The sequence below is a fragment of the Hyperolius riggenbachi genome, chromosome 10 (genome assembly GCF_040937935.1).
Source record: "Hyperolius riggenbachi isolate aHypRig1 chromosome 10, aHypRig1.pri, whole genome shotgun sequence".
In the NCBI taxonomy this organism is placed as follows: Eukaryota; Metazoa; Chordata; class Amphibia; order Anura; family Hyperoliidae; genus Hyperolius; species Hyperolius riggenbachi.
In genome coordinates, this window is record NC_090655.1 from 251,491,282 (window position 1) to 251,510,120 (window position 18,839).

The 18,839-nt window shown below is 46.4% G+C and overlaps 1 pseudogene; it reads right to left on the reverse strand.

Moving 5' to 3' along the window:
* Window positions 1-10,415, reverse strand: part of LOC137537099 (zinc finger protein 585A pseudogene) — a 141,617-nt pseudogene extending 131,202 nt beyond the window's left edge.
* Between the last annotated feature and the right edge of the window lie 8,424 nt (window positions 10,416-18,839).

Genomic DNA, 18,839 nt, shown 5'->3' on the forward strand with positions numbered 1-18,839 from the left:
CCTCAGTTGCCCGTTGAATTTGGACTGTCGTGTCTGTGTGAATGGTGGACAGAAAGTAAACGCCCCTCTTGTCCCTCCATTTCACCGCGAGCAGGTCGTCAGTACGCAAGGCGGCCCTCTGCCCCCGTTCAAGTCTGGTGGTAACGAGCCGTTGGGGGAACGGATTCCTTCTAACTTTAAGTGCTGATAGAGGGCCACACTTGTGTAATAGTTGTCCACATAAAGATGGTACCCCTTCTGGAACAAGGGTGACACCAAGTCCCACACAACCTTTCCACTGCTCCCCAGGTAGTCAGGGCATCTGACCGGCTCCAATTTTGAGTCTTTTCCCTCATAGACCCTAAAACGACATGTTTAGCCCGTGGCCCTTTCACAGAGCTTATACAGCTTCACCCCATACTGGGCGCGCTTGCTTGGGATGTACTGTTTGATGCCAAGGCGCCCGGTAAAGCGTATGAGGGACTCGTCTACGCAGATGTTCTGTTCAGGGGTATAAGCATCTGCAAATGTTGATGACAGGTGGTCTATGAGGGGCCGAATTTTGAGGAGCCGGTCATAAGCAGGGTGGTCCTTTTTATGACAGGTTTTGTCGTCATTGAAGTGCAGGAAGCGCAGGATGGACTCAAATTGTGTCCTGGACATGGCAGCAGGGTACAAGGGAACATGATGTACTGGGTTCGTAGACCAATACGACCGCAATACATTCAGTTTCATTAGTCCCAAGTGAAGGATAAGGGCCAAAAAGATTTTAAGTTCGGAAACTTGGACTGGTTTCCACCGGAAAGGCTGAGCAAAGCTGCTATCCGGGTTCTTGGTGATGAATTGTGTGGCTTTACGGTTGGTCTCAACCACAATTAAGTCCAAGAGAACCTGGGTGATGAACAGCTGCAAAAAGTCTAGGACCGTTCCTAGATGAGCTGTCGCCACCTGGACTCCAGACTGGGCGGTGAAAGGGGGCACTACGGGTGCGGCGGAATCAGGGGACTGCCAATCTGGATTTGCCAGCACCTCTGGGAGTCTATGGGTACTACGGGCCCGGCTTCTTCTTGGTGGTTGCGACGGGGGTACTACTGCACATGCCACCGTACCAATTTCAACTTCCATGCTGGCGCTCACCACTTCGCCAGGGTCTATGGAAGTACTGGTACTTAGTCCAGGAGATGCTGCGCTGCTGGTGCCTGCCTCACCAAGAAAACTCTCATCAGCGCTAGCACCACCCTGCTGACCTTGAGGCGGATCCTGCGCCACCTGCAGTCTAACGACATGGGGTCTGGTACGCCTAGCTCTAGCCGGGACCAAAACCTCGTCATCACTTTCGGTCAGAGAACCACTGCTTTCCACAGGTTCAAATTCGGACCCGGATGATTCATCGGCTGAGTCTTCCCAAACACTCTCATCCGACTGATCCATGTACCTGTATACCTCCTCATCGGAAATCCCCCTTCTTGCCATTGTGGACTGCTAAATTTATGGGGTTTTCCTCATAGACTACTCAGAAAAAAAGAGCACCTACCTAGCAAAAGGGAGTATTTGAGAGGTAGAAAGCTGTGGTCACTGAGTTTTGATAAAAAAAAAAAAAAACTGATCTTTACAGCGCCACAGCTAGTGTACAAGGTTTTTGCAGTGATCAGAAAAAAAAAATCTGTCACTACAGTGTGGCGGCTGAACGCAAGTGCGGGCGAACGATCAGGCCTGATCGGGTAAACACTGTGTTTTTAGTGGAGCCTACACTAAAGTGACCCTAATGTACTGCTATAGATCTGTCTGCGATCAAGAATGATCACTAGATATTATATAGTACCAATGCTGATTAGCGACAGTGATGGCGCTAATAGGCGACTAATCTGTGAATGCGGTGCAGTGGGCTGGGCACTAACTTACCCTAACAAAGGGGCCTAGCTAACTGGCCTAACTGCTAACACTTGTGATACTAAAAAAGTGTCAGTTTTCACTGTTTTTAGATCACTAGGATAGTAACAGGGGGATGATCTGGGGTGGGGGGGTTTGGGGGTGGTGGGGGTTTGGGGGTGGTGGCGAGTGGGGTCTCAGAGGCAATCAAACAATCACGGGACAATCAAAGCCGATCACGGGACAATCAAATACAATTACAGCAAAATCGAATCCAATCACCGCACAATCAAATCTGATGCACTCGGAAGGTGATGGGGGGTGGGGGTGGTGGTGGTGGGGGGTTGGTGGGAAGTGGGGTCTCAGAGGCAATCAAACAATCACGGGACAATCAAAGTTGATCACGGGACAATCAAATACAATTACAGCACAATCGAATCCAATCACAGCACAAGCAAATCTCATGCACTCGGAAGGTGGTGGTTGGTGGTGGTTGGAGGTGGTGGTGGGGAGGGTGGGGTTGGGGGTGGCGGGAAGTGGGGTCTCAGAGGCAATCAAACAATCATGGGACAATCGAAGCAGATCATGGGACAATCAAATACAATTGCAGCACAATCGAATACAATCACAGCACAGTCAAATACAATGCACTCGGAAGGTGATTGGGGGGGTCTGAGGGCGATTTGAGGGGGTGGGGGGTTGATCAGGAGCCCGCATGGGGCAGACTGAGTCCTGATCTGATGAGAGGCAGACAATGATTGCTGGGGAGGACAGATGTAAACAATGCGCAGGGGATGTAATCAGGAGGGGGGTCTGAGGGCAATCGAGGGTCTGGGCAGGTGATCGGTTGCCCCCGCGGGGCAGTTAGGGTCTGCTGTGATGGGTAGGGGTGCTGAGGGGTGATGGACAGGTGATAGACAGGTGATCAGAGGGGGATCAGGGGGTAAGCTAGCTGTATACAGATGTATACAGTATACAGGGGGGTAGTCTGGGATGGGGTCTGGGGGTGATCTAAAGGTAGGGGGGGGATCAGGGGTGATTAGGAGGCAGTTAGGGACCTAATCTAGGGGATAGCGTCGATAGTTAGTGACCGGGGGGGGGGGAAGGGGGTTTAGAGGGGTGCAAGGGTGCTGGCAGGGGTCTGCTGGGGTGATCAGGGGGGGTCTGAAGGCTGGGGTGGGAGATCAGGGGGGCTGTGTGGGAAAAAAAATGTGTGGTGTCTACTTACTAGTGCTTCCTCCTCGCTGGTGGTCTCTGGAACAAAGAGACCACTAGGCGAGGAGGAAGCATGTATAAAGCATTTTGTTTACCTAACAAAGTGCCTTATACACTTTAATTGGCGGAATTTGTGTATTCCTCCACCCGCCGGCGCTGCTAATTGGCCGGGAGGCTGGAGTCTAAGTGCCCGGCCATCGATCCCTGGCGGAGGATCGCGTCACGGATGACGCGATCGCTCCGCCCATGCCCCTAAGAGGACCGCCGCCTCTGTGCGTTAGCCGGTCCTTAGGGCTTCCAACTTTCCGACCGCCCCTGTGCAGTGGGCGGTTGTTAAGTGGTTAAAGTTAGCCCCACCCAATTTTTTTCCACGCTTCGCTTTTTTGTTTGGGGTGGGGGGGGGGGGGTGTCGGTAAATTATCTGCACCGGGTGTCAAATACCCTAGCTACGCCAATGGGTAGCAGGCAGGAAGGGGGGTATTGGGCACAGCGGCAGGGAGGGGGGTTGGTGCGCTCCCCCTCCTGCTTAAGCTCAGCAGGACCCCCTCTTCCCTCACTTGGGTCCCCCATCTGCGCTCCCCCTCTAGCTTAAGTTCAGCAGCAGCAGCCGCCACTACTAGTAAGAGGCAGTGGGCGGGGATGACTCACCTCTTCCGCGTTCCAGCGTGCGTTCCACTGTCGTCACTTCCTGCAATACCGTCCACTTACAATACAGTGGGCGGCATTGCAGGAAGTGACAACAGTGGAACAAATGCTGGAACGGCTGCTGCTGGGCTTAAGCTGGAGGGGGAGCGCACATGAGGGACCCAGGTGAGGGGGGGTTCTGCTGAGCTTAAGCTGGAGGGGGAGCGCACATGGGGGACCCAGGTGAGGGAGTGGGGGTCCGACCCTCCTTCCCGTCGCTGTGCCCAATACCCCCTTCTTGCCCGCTACCCCTTTATTCGCCATATGCTACGTCGCAGGTCGGCTAGTATATTTAATGTTGCATGTCGTTTTTCATATGTAAATTGTCATGCTGGCTTATGCAAATTTTTGGCTGCATCTACCAAAATTGACAATCATTACATAGGAAACAGTGTCCAAAGTAATGCAGCATGCTGTCAGTTCTTTTTACGCAATTAAACACACACGGGAAATTGCTTAGTACCTCGTTTCCCCTATTTTAAGAGCTACCCCAAAAATAAGGCCTAGGTTATATTTCAAGCATGCTGACACGCTTTGTGTATGGGGAGGTGTGTGGTCTCTTATGCGGCGGCATATTATTCAGGCTGCGAGGGCGCCCTTTGACCCTCACACTGACACTATGCAGTACGCTTTGCCGGTTCTGCGATGGCACTCTCCTTATGATCATCATGTGATCATGTGATGTGATATCATGTGCACCCAGCTGATGCGTTCCAGGTGCACATGATTATGACAAGAAGAGAGCGCCAGCGCACAGCCGGCAACGCGCACTGCGTAGTGACAACATGAGGGTCAAAGGGCGCCCTCACAGCCTGAATAATATGCCACCGCTGACACCGGACAAGTTACTTAGAACGGAGGGGGACGCAGCCACTAGTGAGGTGCGGTAAGATACTACTCCCCATACACAAAGCGTCTACCCCTTTTCAGAGAGTAAGCCCCTCCCCCCCAAAAAAAAAACAAGACCTAGCACATAATTCTCCCCACAAAAGAAAATAAGACAGTGTCTTATATTCGGGGAAAGACACCCATTCATTTGCATTGCTGTGCATTTTTTCATCCTAAAGGTATTAGAAATCCAAATATCCTCCCTACCTCTTTGGTAATGGGTATTTTATTAACCACTTCACTACTGAGGGGTTCTCCTCCTTTTATACCAGAGCAATTTTCACCTTTTCAACTTTCAGCACTCCTTACATTCATTCTCCTATAACTTTATCACTACTTCTCACAATGATATCTTTTTTTGCCACCAATTAGGCTTTGAGTGTTACATTTTGCTAATAATGATTTTATTCTAAATGCATTTTAACAGGAAAAATAAGAAAAATTCATTAATTCTCAGTTTTTGGCCATTATATTTTTAAAATAATACATGCTATCATAATTAAAACCCACACATTTTATTTGCCCACTTGTCCCGGTTATTAAAACATTTAACATATTTCCCTAGTACAATGTATGGCATCAATATTTTATTTGGAAATAAAGGTGCATTTTTTCAACTTCGCATCCATCACTTATTACAAACCCATAATTTAATAAATGACATTAATGTACCCTTTTCACATACATATTAAAATTTTACAGTACCTAAGGTAACTATTTTTCACATACGTATTAAAATTTTACAGTACCTAAGGTAACCTAAGGTATTTTTTATGTCATTCTTTTCTTTATATGCATGTAATGTATTTAGGTAACTATGGCAGAGGGTGGGGGATAAGTATTTTTATTATTATAATTGTCTTTTTATTAATATAATTGTATGTAGGAGTCATTTTACTATTTGGACACAAGATGTCCTCACGCACTATTTCCTATTAGTGTACACTAACAGGAAGTAATGCGTGGTCGTGTTACAAATTATCGCGGCATCTCATTGATGCCAGCAATCATTCACACATGGACTTAGATTAACTGCGTTCCCATTCATTCATCTCCTCTCTAACGGGTGGCAATGAGTACCCGCCGCAATAGACGAATATCTACGTTCCTGTGCAGGAACTGAAGTCCTGCAAGACGCAGATATACCGTCTCAAACTATTAAAGTGGTTAATAGAGATAAGAGTGATGTCATGTGACCGCCCAGAATCCCCCTCACCTCTCTAGTCAGGGGTGTGTTTTATTAAAAGAGATAAGAGTGATGTCATGTGACCTCCCAGAATCCTCCTCACCTTTCCCGTCAGCAGATGGATGATCTCCAGGGTGCAGTTGAGTATCCTCTTGGTCATGTGACTCTGATCTTCATCCATCCTCAGTGATGCGGTCATGTGATCTGTACAGGATGCTCCTGCCTTTTGATAGATAAGTGGAGCATAATCAAGGTTGTACACTTTATCAATGGTAAAACTATCAATACAAGAGCCCCCCAGCACTGAGTGCATATTGTGAGGGCCCCGGGTGAGCTGGGTCCTTCTCCATGCCGACAGTTAAAATGACAATAATATTACCAATATTTTACTATAAACATACCTGTGCCAGCACTCCCCATTCCTGTCATTGTAGGGCAATGCAGAGTATCGCAGGAAAGCATAATAAGTTGGTATATAGCTAACTGTGCACTATACTCACAGTGTACTGCAGTCCTGTCCTACCTCTGCCTCCTCTCCAGCTGGCCTCCTCTCCTCACATCCACCTGCCACTGTTACCATTCCTGTGATGTTACAGCAGTGCTGGTAGTGGTAGATGGGTGAGGATATGAGGAGAGAAGAGGCAGGGAGGCTAACAGGAGCAGAGGACTGGAGCACACTGTGACAGCTAGCTATAAACCAATGTAAATCCTTCCTCTTACTAATGGCATTACTGGAGTGCAGGGGACATTACATACTGAAGGATACTGAGTAGTAGGAAAGTGAAAGATCTGGGCACCATCCAAATTTGCAGAAAGCGTCATTTTTTTTATTGATTCCTCACACTAACCGACATAAATTCTAACATGTATGGCCTGATAGCCGTTTCGCAGGATAGCCCTGCTTCATCAGAGGCAACACGATATATACATTAATCATTAGCAGAACCGGTAGTTATATACTGTACAAAATTACAGGCCCATTGGGAAGATTGATACATCTATGGAGCCAATAATCCCTATCGCCACGCCATCATTTCCTGGTATCGTTACATGGACGACGTCCTCCTAGTATGGGAAGGGAGTAAATCCCTCATTAAAGGATACCAGAGCCCAAATAAAGATGAGAAAGGGGGGAAGCAGGCATGTATGCTGAGCTGTCCATATGCTCACCGCTCCCCTTGTTCTCCTTTGTGCCCCCCTCCTGTACCTGTAATTGCCCTCCGGCCACGTCTTCCAGTCAGCCTGGTCAGGCATCAGAGCGCCTGTGCTGGCCGTGATGCTCACTTACTACAGTACGCAACCACAGCGACGGCGCATACACGTGACATCATCGTGATCAATTGGGACGGGAAAAGGGGCAGGTAGACTTATAGCCCATGCGAAGGAGGCACATGCAGGGAATCCGGATTGCCTAAAATGTTAGGGTCTATACCCCCATAGAGGAGGAAATAGGGACCAGTACCTGAGGAGGAAGGAGGCCAGAATAATTTCTCTTACAGAAACCTGTGGGAGATTGGGGCTTAATAAACAAAATTATGAACACTAATCCATTGGGGGTACTGTTGCAAGACCACTTTTGTTGTCCTTTTGGGGACAGATGTGCCATGTGTAGGGATGAGCGTAATGACCTAATTACGAATTTCCGAAATTTCGCGAAATTACTACAATTACGATTTTAGCAGTAATCGAAATTTCGTAATTTTCGCAAATTACGCAAATTACGCAAATTTTCGTAATTACGATTACGAAATTTAGTATTTTAAAGTTTGCAAAGGTTTCTATCCCTCTAGATGCCTAAAATGAATAACTAACCAATCCTCCTCCTCCTTCTCCTCCTTCTCCTCCTTCTCTCTCTCTCTCTCCTCTCTTCTCCTCTCTCTCTCTCTCTCTCTCTCTCTCTCTCTCTCTCTCCTCTCTCTCTCTCTCTCTCTCTCTCTCTCTCTCTCTCTCTCTCTCTCTCTCTCTCTCTCTCTCCTCTCTCTCTCTCCAGAGATCTGTAGTATTTCAAAACCATTCTCACATTCATGACATGTCCAGGGATCAAACCCAGGCCAACCACATGGAAGACAGCTATGCTCACCACCCATACCACCAAACACACACTAAATAGACTGCTAACCTAAATCTTACTTGTAGACAGTCATATGAGACACATGCTGGGTGCAGGGCTTTGTGATTGGACCATGGACCATGCGATAGAGTGAGGTGCAAAAATGAAATCATGCCTAGCAGAGGATGGTTTCACAATGCTAAATGCTAGGCTGGCTGTGGTGCAATTGGTTAGTGCGTCTGGCTGGTAACAGCAAGGTTACAGGTTCGATTCCATCCAGGCATGTCTTTTCCTTTTGCGTTCAACAGTTGTCCAAACAGAGCCAACAGAGCCCCAGATAGCCATGTAGAGTTAGGTCACAGCTAGCCTGGCTGTGGTGCAATTGGTTAGTGTGTCTGGCTGGTAACAGCAAGGTTACAGGTTCAATTCCATCCAGGCATGTCTTTTCCTTTTGCGTTCAACAGTTGTCCAAACAGAGCCAACAGAGCCCCAGATAGCCATGTAGAGTTAGGTCACAGCTAGGCTGGCTGTGGTGCAATTGGTTAGTGCGTCTGGCTGGTAACAGCAAGGTTACAGGTTCGATTCCATCCAGGCATGTCTTTTCCTTTTGCGTTCAACAGTTGTCCAAACAGAGCCAACAGAGCCCCAGATAGCCATGTAGAGTTAGGTCACAGCTAGCCTGGCTGTGGTGCAATTGGTTAGTGTGTCTGGCTGGTAACAGCAAGGTTACAGGTTTGATTCCATCCAGGCATGTCTTTTCCTTTTGCGTGCGCGCGCTGCGCCATTGAACCCCATGGGGTATTTTGCGTGCGTAAAACTTTACGCATGCAAAACTTTGTGCTCGGTGTTTGGACAACTGTTGAACTCAAAAGGAAAAGACATGCCTGGATGGAATTGAACCTGTAACCTTGCTGTTACCAGCCAGACACACTAACCAATTGCACCACAGCCAGGCTAGCTGTGACCTAACTCTACATGGCTATCTGGGGCTCTGTTGGCTCTGTTTGGACAACTGTTGAACGCAAAAGGAAAAGACATGCCTGGATGGAATCGAACCTGTAACCTTGCTGTTACCAGCCAGACGCACTAACCAATTGCACCACAGCCAGCCTAGCATTTAGCATTGTGAAACCCATCCTCTGCTAGGCATGATTTCATTTTTGCACCTCACTCTATCGCATGGTCCATGGTCCAATCACAAAGCCCTGCCACCCAGCATGTGTCTCATATGACTGTCTACAAGTAAGATTTAGGTTAGCAGTCTATTTAGTGTGTGTTTGGTGGTATGGTGGTGAGCATAGCTGTCTTCCATGTGGTTGGCCTGGGTTTGATCTCCCTGGACATGTCATGAATGTGAGTATGGTTTTGAAATACTACAGATCTCTGGAGAGAGAGAGAGAGGAGGAGGAGGAGGAGGAGGAGGAGGAGGAGGAGGAGGAGGAGGAGGAGGAGGAGGAGGAGGAGGAGGAGGAGGAGGAGGAGGAGGAGGAGGAGGAGGGAGGAGGAGGAGGAGGAGGAGGAGGAGGAGGAGGAGGAGGAGGAGGAGGAGGAGGAGGAGGAGGAGGAGGAGGAGGAGGAGGAGGAGGAGGAGGAGGAGGCTGGCTGTGCTATTCATTTTTAGGCATCTAGAGGGATAGAAACCCCTTACAAACTTGAAAAAGTAAAATTTCGGTTGGAGACACGAAATTCGTCATTACGGGAGTGAAATTTCGATTACGAAATTGTAAATTACGATTTGAAAATTAATTACGAAATTACGAATTTGGGTCGTAATGTTAAATTTCGCATTTGTAATAAAAGCAGTTCGAAATTTCGAAAATTTCGGCTCATCTCTAGCCATGTGTTGTTTTTCCTTCTTTTTTCAGCCTTTTTCCTCCCTTCCTCCCCACCTCCTTTTTCCTGTTCCCTTTTCCCTCCCCTCTTCCCTTTTCTTCTATCTTTTCCCCTTGCTTTACAGTCTTTTCCATTCCTGTCTGGGCTCTAAGCATCAATCTATTTTTCTATAGACGACATGTCTCGTGTTTTTAGGAGGCTTTATCCCCTCCATGGTCTGGTTTGGACTGGGATACAGGGTTCCGGATGGACAGGGATACTGGGTTCCAGTTGGACTGTGATACTAGGTTCCGGTTGGACTGGAATACTGGGTTCAGGTTGGACAGGGATACTGGGTTCCGGATGGACAGGAATACTGGGTTCCGGATGGACAGGGATACTGCGTTCCGGTTGGACAGGGATACTGGGTTCCGGTTGGACAGGGATACTGGGTTCCGGTTGGACAGGGATACTGGGTTCCGGTTGGACAGGGATACTGGGTTCTGGCTGAACTGTGATACTGCCAATACTGAAAATTGCCAAAATCCGTAGTGTGTTTTCCATGCAGACATCAAACTTCATCTCCACTCTTCTTGTTGACTGCTCTCTTTCCAGTTTCTCTCCACTCTCTGAACATTCTCTCTCCTCTCTTATCTCCAAATCCCATCTAACCACCTGTTCTTTGGATCCTATCCCATCACATCTCATTCCACAGCTATCCACATCCCTCATCCATACCCTGACATCGCTGTTTAACCTATCCCTCTCTACTGGAATTTTTCCATCCTTACTCAAGAAGGCTGTTGTAACACCACTACTTAAAAAACCATCCCTAGACCCCCACCGAACTTGCTAACTACTGCCCAGTGTCACTTCTCGCATTTGCATTTAAAAATACATGAACGCCACATTCATGCTGAACTAAGTCAGTATTTATCTGCAAATTCCGTGCTTGATCAATTCCAGTCTGGCTTCCGGGCAAACCACTCCACAGAAACAGCCCTCACCAAAGTAGCTAATGATCTCCTCACAGCTAAATCCAAAGGCTATTATTCCATACTCATCCTTCTAGATCGGTCATCAGCATTAGACACTGTCGACCCACACTCTACTCCTACAGATCCTTTCATCTATAGGAATAAAGGACCTTGCTCTCTCCTGGATATCTTCCTACCTCTCTGGAAAGTCTTTCACTGTTTCTTATTCAGATCAGGCATCCTCTGTCTGTAGGTGTACCTCAAGGCTCTGTCCTCGGCCTCTCCTCTTTTCCATCTACATGCACGGTCTTGCTAACTTAATCAACTCATTTGGTTTTCAATACCACCTATATGCAGATGATACACAACTGTACCTATCAGCCCCAGACCTTAACTCCCTCCTCACACGGGTTCCCGACTTCCTGTGGGCTATATCCTCTCTTATGTCCTCTCGCTTCTTAAAACTTAATATGAATAAAACTGAACTATAAATGTTAACAACACGTCTATAACTTCAGTTCTTAAAGCACGGTGCTTAGGGGTTAATATTTGATTCTTCTCTCTCATTTATTCCTCACATTAACTCCCTAACCAGATACTGTCATCTCCAACTCAAAAACATAGCATGTATCTGACCTTTTCTCTCTCATGACACAATTAAAATGTTAGTACACGCTCTTATTATATCTCGATTGGACTATTGCAATATATTGCTTGGTGCACTTCCAACTAACCGTCTAGCACCGCTCAAGTCTGTACTGAACTCTTCTGCTCGACTCATTCATCTCTCCTCTCGCTCTTCCTCTGCTGCTCCTCTCTGTCAAGCTCTTCACTGGCTACCAATTAACCAGAGGATTCAGTTCAAACTCTTAACCCTAACCTACAAAGCTCTCCACAATCTCTCTCCCCTGTACATCTCCTCACTAGTCTCCAGATACCAACCCAACCGCAATCTCAGATCTGCACACAAGCTTCTTTTATCCTCTTCTACAATTACCTCCTCACATTCACGAGTACAAGACTTCTCACGTGCCTCACCCCTTCTCTGGAATGTCCTTCCCCAGCACATCCGCCACCTTTGAAATCTTTAAACGCTGCCCCAAAACCCACCTTTTCCGACAAGCATATTCTCTAGCTTAGGCCATGCACCCACTAAATAACCTAATTATGCACTGCCTGTACATATACTGTATACTTCCCCCACCTCTTGTTTCCACCCCCATTCCTTTAGATTATAAACTCACAAGGGCAGGGCTCTCAACCTTTTGTGTCATGGAATGTTATTAATTTAAGTGCTTGCACTCTGTTAGACATTCATAAATTTTAGTCATCATATTAAATTTGCTATTGTAATCAGCAATTCTGTATGTTGTATCAGTGTTCATATTTGATGTATATCATTGTCTGTATCATTATGTATACTGTGTTCCATTTGGACTGTGATACTGGGTTCCGGGTGGACTGTGATACTGAATTCTAGTTGGACTGTGATACTGGATTCTGGTTGCACTGTGATACTGGGTTCCAGTTGGACTGGGATACTGGGTTCCAGTTGGACAGGGATACAGGGTTCCGTTTGGACTGTGATACTAGATTCTGGTTGGACTGTGATACTGGGTTCCAGTTGGACAGGGATACAGGGTTCCGGATGGACTGTGATACTGGATTCCGGTTGGACTGTGATACTGGGTTCCAGTTGGACTGGGATACTGGGTTCCGGTTAGACAGGCTTACAGGGTTCCGGCTGGATAGGGATACAGTGTTCCAGTTGGACAGGGAAACTGGGTTCTGGTTGGACAGGGATACTGGATTCCGGTATCTGTGTAACTCTGTTACACTACACACATCGGATAATGATCTCTAATTAGAGCTCAGATTTTGATTGATCCATTTGTGGTGGCTCATAGCTATACTGGAATAAAAATTGCATTACTGGGGGTGAGACATACATACTGGAGGATATTCCTAGGAGGACATTACATACTTAAGGATATATACATTACTGGGATTGGGAACAAGGAAGGGGGGATAGCTATACTGGGATAGAAATGGCTGTACACAAGGAAAGAAATGACAGTATTGGGCAGGGGAACATTACACTATGGAGGATAATGGCAATGCTGGTGGACACAGGAAGGAAACAGTTGTACTGGCAAAGAAAGTGCATTACTGCATTACTGGGGTGGGGGGACATTACATACTGAAGATAGTGGCAAGGCTGGGGGACACAAGGAGCACATGGCTATACTGGGAAATAAATTATATTATTGGGGTAGGGGACATTACAGACTGGAGGATAATGGCAATCCTGGTGGACACAAAGAGGACATTGCTATACTGGAAAAAAATGGAATTACTGGGGTGGAGGATACTGCATACAAAAGGGACACAGAGGACATGGCTATAATGGGAAAGAAATGGCATGACTGGGGTTAGGGAAATTGCATACCGAAGGATAACAGCAATGATGGGGGACACAGGGAGGACATGGCTATACTAGGAAATAAATAACATTAATTGGGTGGGGGCAATTAATACCGAAGGATAATTGCAATGCTTCGGACACGGCTATACTGAGAAATAAATGACAATACTGGGTAGGGGACATTACATACTAGGAGGATAATGGCAATGCTGGTGGACACAGGGGGGCATGGCTATACTGGGAAAGAAATGGCATTACTGGGGTGGGGGGGCATTACATACCGGAGGATAACGGCAATGCTGGGGGCACAGGGAGGATATGGCTATGCTGTAAAAGAATTGGCTAGGGGACACGGGGGGAGGGGGGGATGGGTGTCACAGTGACACATGGGCTGCCGTAAGACTGGCCACCATACCTCCCAACCCGGGGAGATCCCAAAGACCAACCAGACACCAAACTTATAGGGAACCTGAGATGGGGGATTATGAGTAAAATATACATATCTGGGGTTACCTCCAACCCCCTCTGGCCTGATTGCTCCCACAGTGTCCTCTTCTACCTCTCAGTCCTCCTGCAATTGGTAACGGAAAGTTCTCCGGTCCAGGGCCAACTGCGCATGCGTAGCCCGACCAAGCGCGCACATGCAGTGTTCATTTTGCCTGGTGCATTATGTGCCTGTGCAGTACTATTGCGCAGGTGAAGAACGCTCCCGGTGACAGGAGCGAGACATGGGAGCGTGCCTGCCTGGACTGCGCATGCACCAACTGGCCCTGACTGATGGATTTTGCAGGTCCAGTAGCGGGCAAACAGAGAGGAAGAAGAGGATGCCATGGGAGCGATCAGGCTGGAGGAAGCCCCAGGTATGTATATTTTATTCCTAATCCCCCATCTCTGGTACACTTTAATGTCATAACACACAATAAAAAAATAAAAGTAGCCATAAGTTTATGTAGTTCTGACCAATCGATGAAAACATTTTTTCTTCTATCAAACATATATGTATGTATATCGATGAGAATTTAATCAAATCACCCACCCAGACTAAAGCCACACCATCTGTGCTGCACTAGGAGCAGTGGGTTAAAGGGAACCTGTATTGAGTAAAAAAATTTTAAATGAACACATGAGGTAACTTCAAATGAACATTACATAGTTACCTAGCTATCAGTTCCTCACAGAGGCTCACCATTTTCTTCTGACAATGATCCCTCCCAGCTCTGACAACATTTTGTCAGAACTGAAATATATCAGTTGCTGTCAGTTATTTATCAGTTGCTGTTAGTTATAGCTGAGAGGGCAACTGATGTGCCAAGTAATGTCTATGTTTCCCTATGGCTCAAGTGGGCGATATTACAGTTTAACAGTGTGCTGACCAGAAAGCTGTTATGGGGTAATGGCCATTTTCAAAATGTAGGACGGAGAATTCCCTTGATCACAGTGGACAAATGGGACGCAGGAGAGGATAAAAAGATTGAGGGGTAGACTACACAGGAGATAAGTATGACTTGTGTATGTTTATTGTGACTTTTAAATTTTCAGTTCAGGTTTTCTTTAAAGAGACTCCGTAACAAAAATTACATCCTGTTTTTTATCATCCTACAAGTTCCAAAAGCTATTCTAATGTGTTCTGGCTTACTGCAGCACGTTCTACTATCACCATCTCTGTAATAAATCAACTTATCTCTCTCTTGTCAGACTTGTCAGCCTGTGTCTGGAAGGCTGCCAAGTTCTTCAGTGTTGTGGTTCTGTGATGCATCTCCCCCCTCCTGGCCCCTCTATGCACACTGCCTGTGTATAATGATCTCTTGAGATACAAAAGGAAGGATGTATACAGCCTGCTTGTGTATGAATGTATTTTCTATGTGTGGACATCCTGTACATCAACCTACTTCCTGTTTTGGTGGCCATTTTGTTTGTTTATAAACAAACTATTTAAAACTGTTTTTAACCACTTTTAATGCGGCGAGGAGCGGCGAAATTGTGACAGAGGGTAATAGGAGATGTCCCCTAACGCACTGGTATGTTTACTTTTGTGCGATTTTAACAATACAGATTCTCTTTAAGTCACTTCAGGAGACCGGGGCTCACATCCTGTCTGCAGCAGCAGCTGATCAGTAAGGAGGCCGGGGGTAAGCTCCCTGATGCTGCAGGGTGGCTGCTGTGTATGTATCCCCATAGTGGCTGCAGCTCCCCAGCACTGGGACTCCCATAAGAGAATAGAGCTATACAAGTGTTACTGTATACACTGAAAACCAGCTTTATTTATAACAGATACTAACACACATACAGAGACACCTGAACATGCTGCTCAATCTCACACCCGTCCTACGGGATGTAGGACAGGTGTGAGATTGAGCAGCATGTTCAGGTTTCTCTGAATGTGTCTTAGTGTCTGTTATAAATAAAGCTGTTTTTCAGTGTAAATGCCCAATATGGTAAATCTGCTATTTGATGATAGTTACACCGCTTCCTGTCTATGGGTTTATTACTTACTATCTGTGCGTTCCACTTGTGGATTCATCTGCACTCGTTCAATCTTTACTACTACTGCTACTACTACCACCACAGGGGCAAACGCAGGATTTTTAAGGGGGGGGGGGGGGGTTCCTGAAAGGTCCAGAAGCACGTATGTCCCCGAGTGCTTCCGAATACAGGTGGCTCCATACTGCCCATGCACAAAAGTGCGCTGGCGTATTACGGAGCTGCCTGTCTTTGGAAGTACTCAAGGACACGAGTGTTTCTGAGGGCTTCTGGTAGCAGCAAATGTGAACGGGGGACAGCGATGGAACAACTCCCCGAGAGAGGAATGGGAGATAGACTTAGTTTGGACAATTCAGTGGAATATGCTACATAGTGTCACATAGCGCAAGCGATACCCATATGATGCAGGGATATATGCATCTGCGGAAGATGGCGGCGCTATATAAATACTAAATAATAATAATTTGCCTCACCAGGATTGCACTTTTATTTAGCTTTCCTGTATGACAAGAACACACAGTCAGCTCTAGGGGAAGAGGGAAACAAAGGTGAATGAGGGAGGCTGGTGCACACCAAGAGTGCTTCTGAGCGCTTTTCAAATCAACAGTGATTTGAAAAGCGCTTGGCTAATGTTACGCTATGAGGGTGTTCCCACAGCAGCGTTGTGACTATTTCAAAATCGCAGGTACACCGCATGTAGCATGTTTTTAAGCAATTCATTCAAAAATCGCTCTGAAAATCACTTCACAAAATCACACTCACAAATTGCTAGCAATTGCTATTGTCATTTTGGCGTGCACTAGCCCAGAGAGAGGAGTGGAGAAATTGAGAATAGCCTGAGATGGAGCAGAGAACTTATCTGTATTGCAGTCCCACATCACACAGGCTACTTGCCTGTAATCGGACTCCTGTCCCTGTCAGTCTCTCACACAAGTCAGAAAGAAGCCCTCCTGGAGTCAAGGGACTGTCAAACACTTTTCAGCTTGTTAAACACCTTACCCACACATGCAGTCATTATAACAATGGGGAGAGACCAGACAGATGTTTGCCCACAGACCCTGAGTCCAGGCAAGCTCTGCATCATGCTGTGCATATTTACCAGCTTGCCTGCACTCTAATTTCATCATGTCTGACACTTCTGTGCTGTGGAGAGTCCAGGACTCCATAATCAACATTCTCTCACTGCAGGCTGCATCTTGTGGGGGAAGCTCGGCTGCCTCTCTTATTCTATTAGCTGGAGGGAGGCACCAGAAGTTAGAAGGGAGGGAGAATGAGGCTGTTTATATTATGCGGGCTTCCCTGGCTGAATACACAGCTCAGTGCAGGGGGGAGGTTCCAGACACCCGGAATAGCCCCCTCAGTTCGCCAGTGCACCACTACTACTATTATTATTATAGGTCACTGCAAAACATCTTAATCTACAGATTACTTAAATTGCATTTTTTTATGCAGCTACATGACATGTAGAGCTGTAATATGGATGTAGCTCCATAGATATTGGAAGTGTCAGTTTCTTGCAACAAACTGGGTGGAAGAAGCAAAATACCTGGAGAAATTATCTGGACTGGGATGTCCACTCAATCCCTTAAAAAGGAACTTAAAATAATATAATGAAGAAAATTGCTTACTTATTTTTTAAACAGCATTTGTCCATTGTAAAATATTTCCTCACTCTGATTTACATTCTGAAATATATGACAGGTGGTGACATCTTTACTGCTGGCAGGTGCATCACTGTGGAATGTTTACAGAGTTGTTCTGAAAAAAAATAACGCCTGGTTTCCCAGAATGCTCTTGTGGAGAATTCCTTATCGTTAAATAGAATAGGCTGTGACATCACTGGGAAGGCGTGACTACATACCAATATTACAGCAATATATAACTATGGGAAGTGTTTCTGATGCTGAAACCAGGATAACTCATGTAAAAGTGGGTATCCTTAATAATTTACTACATTTTAGTATAAGCTTCTAATATCTGTCCTAAAACTCCCATTCCCTTCTGGCCGCACTGCTCCTCCCAGCAGCTGACAGACTGGTTACCTCCCACACATGAAATGCAGCAAATATGTGTGAAATGCAGAAAACAGTGAAGTGTGAAATGCACATACATTAGCCCATATATATGAAATGTAGCAAATGTTACCTCAGGCATTAATGCATTAAACGTGTCCCTCACTAGGTGCTAGAGGAGTGGGTGGGATCGAGCTGCTGAGTAGGGTCAGAGGGCAATGCTGAGTGCAGCTGGGAGGGTGACAATGGTACGGGAGTAGCAGGCAATTTGGGCCCCTGCTAGAGGAGGAAATTTGTGCGCTGCCATAGGCACCAATTAAAATAACGTCATTGAGGAGAAATGTGGGCACCTTTAACACGGGAGAATACAATGCTGGTATTTCATTTTTTTTTTGGGGGGGGGGGGGACAAATGGTGGTGGCAGTTAATGCTAGACGTGGGGAGTGGGTGTTTAAGGTTAGGCATGGGGGGTTGTGAAGTTTAGGAGTGGGGGGGGGGTTAGTGTTAGGTGTGGAGGGTGGTTAAGGTTAGGCTTCGGTAGTTGTAGGGTTCAGTGTGAGAATAGGGTTTGGTTTAGGTACATCTGTACTTAAAGAGGAATTCCAGTGAAATTAAGGTAATGAACAAAAGTGTTTAATATTTTTACAATGATTATGCATAAATGATTTAGTCAGTGTTTGCCCATTGTAAAATCTTTCCTCTCCCTGATTTACATTCTGACATTTATCATATGGTAACATTTTTACTGCTGGCAGGTAATGTCAGTGGAAGGAGATGCTGCTTGCTATTTTGGCAGATGGAAACAGCTGTTATTTCCCACAATGCAAAAAGGTTCCCACAGTGTGATGTCAGCATCACACTGTGGGAGAGGTTTCACCACAATATCAGTCATACAGAGCTCCCTGATGATCTGTTTGAGAAAAGGAAAATATTTCTCATGGGAAAGCGGGTATCAGCTACTGATTGGGATGACGTTCAATCCTTGGTCACAGTTCTTTAACAATCGGTATTTAATACAAATATTTTACTATCATTGTTTTCCACTTTAATAGTAGTATGTCTGTAAATTTACCAATATTCTACTATCGGCTCTTCTGGGCGCCAAATTTCTGGGTGCTCGCTTTTGATGTACGCGGGTGGGGAGGAGGGTGACACTGGGTGGGGGGGAGGAGGGTGACACTGGGTGGGGGGAGGGTGACACTGGGTGCGAGGAGGGTGACACTGGGTGTGAGAAGGGGGACACTGGGTGTGAGGAGGGTGA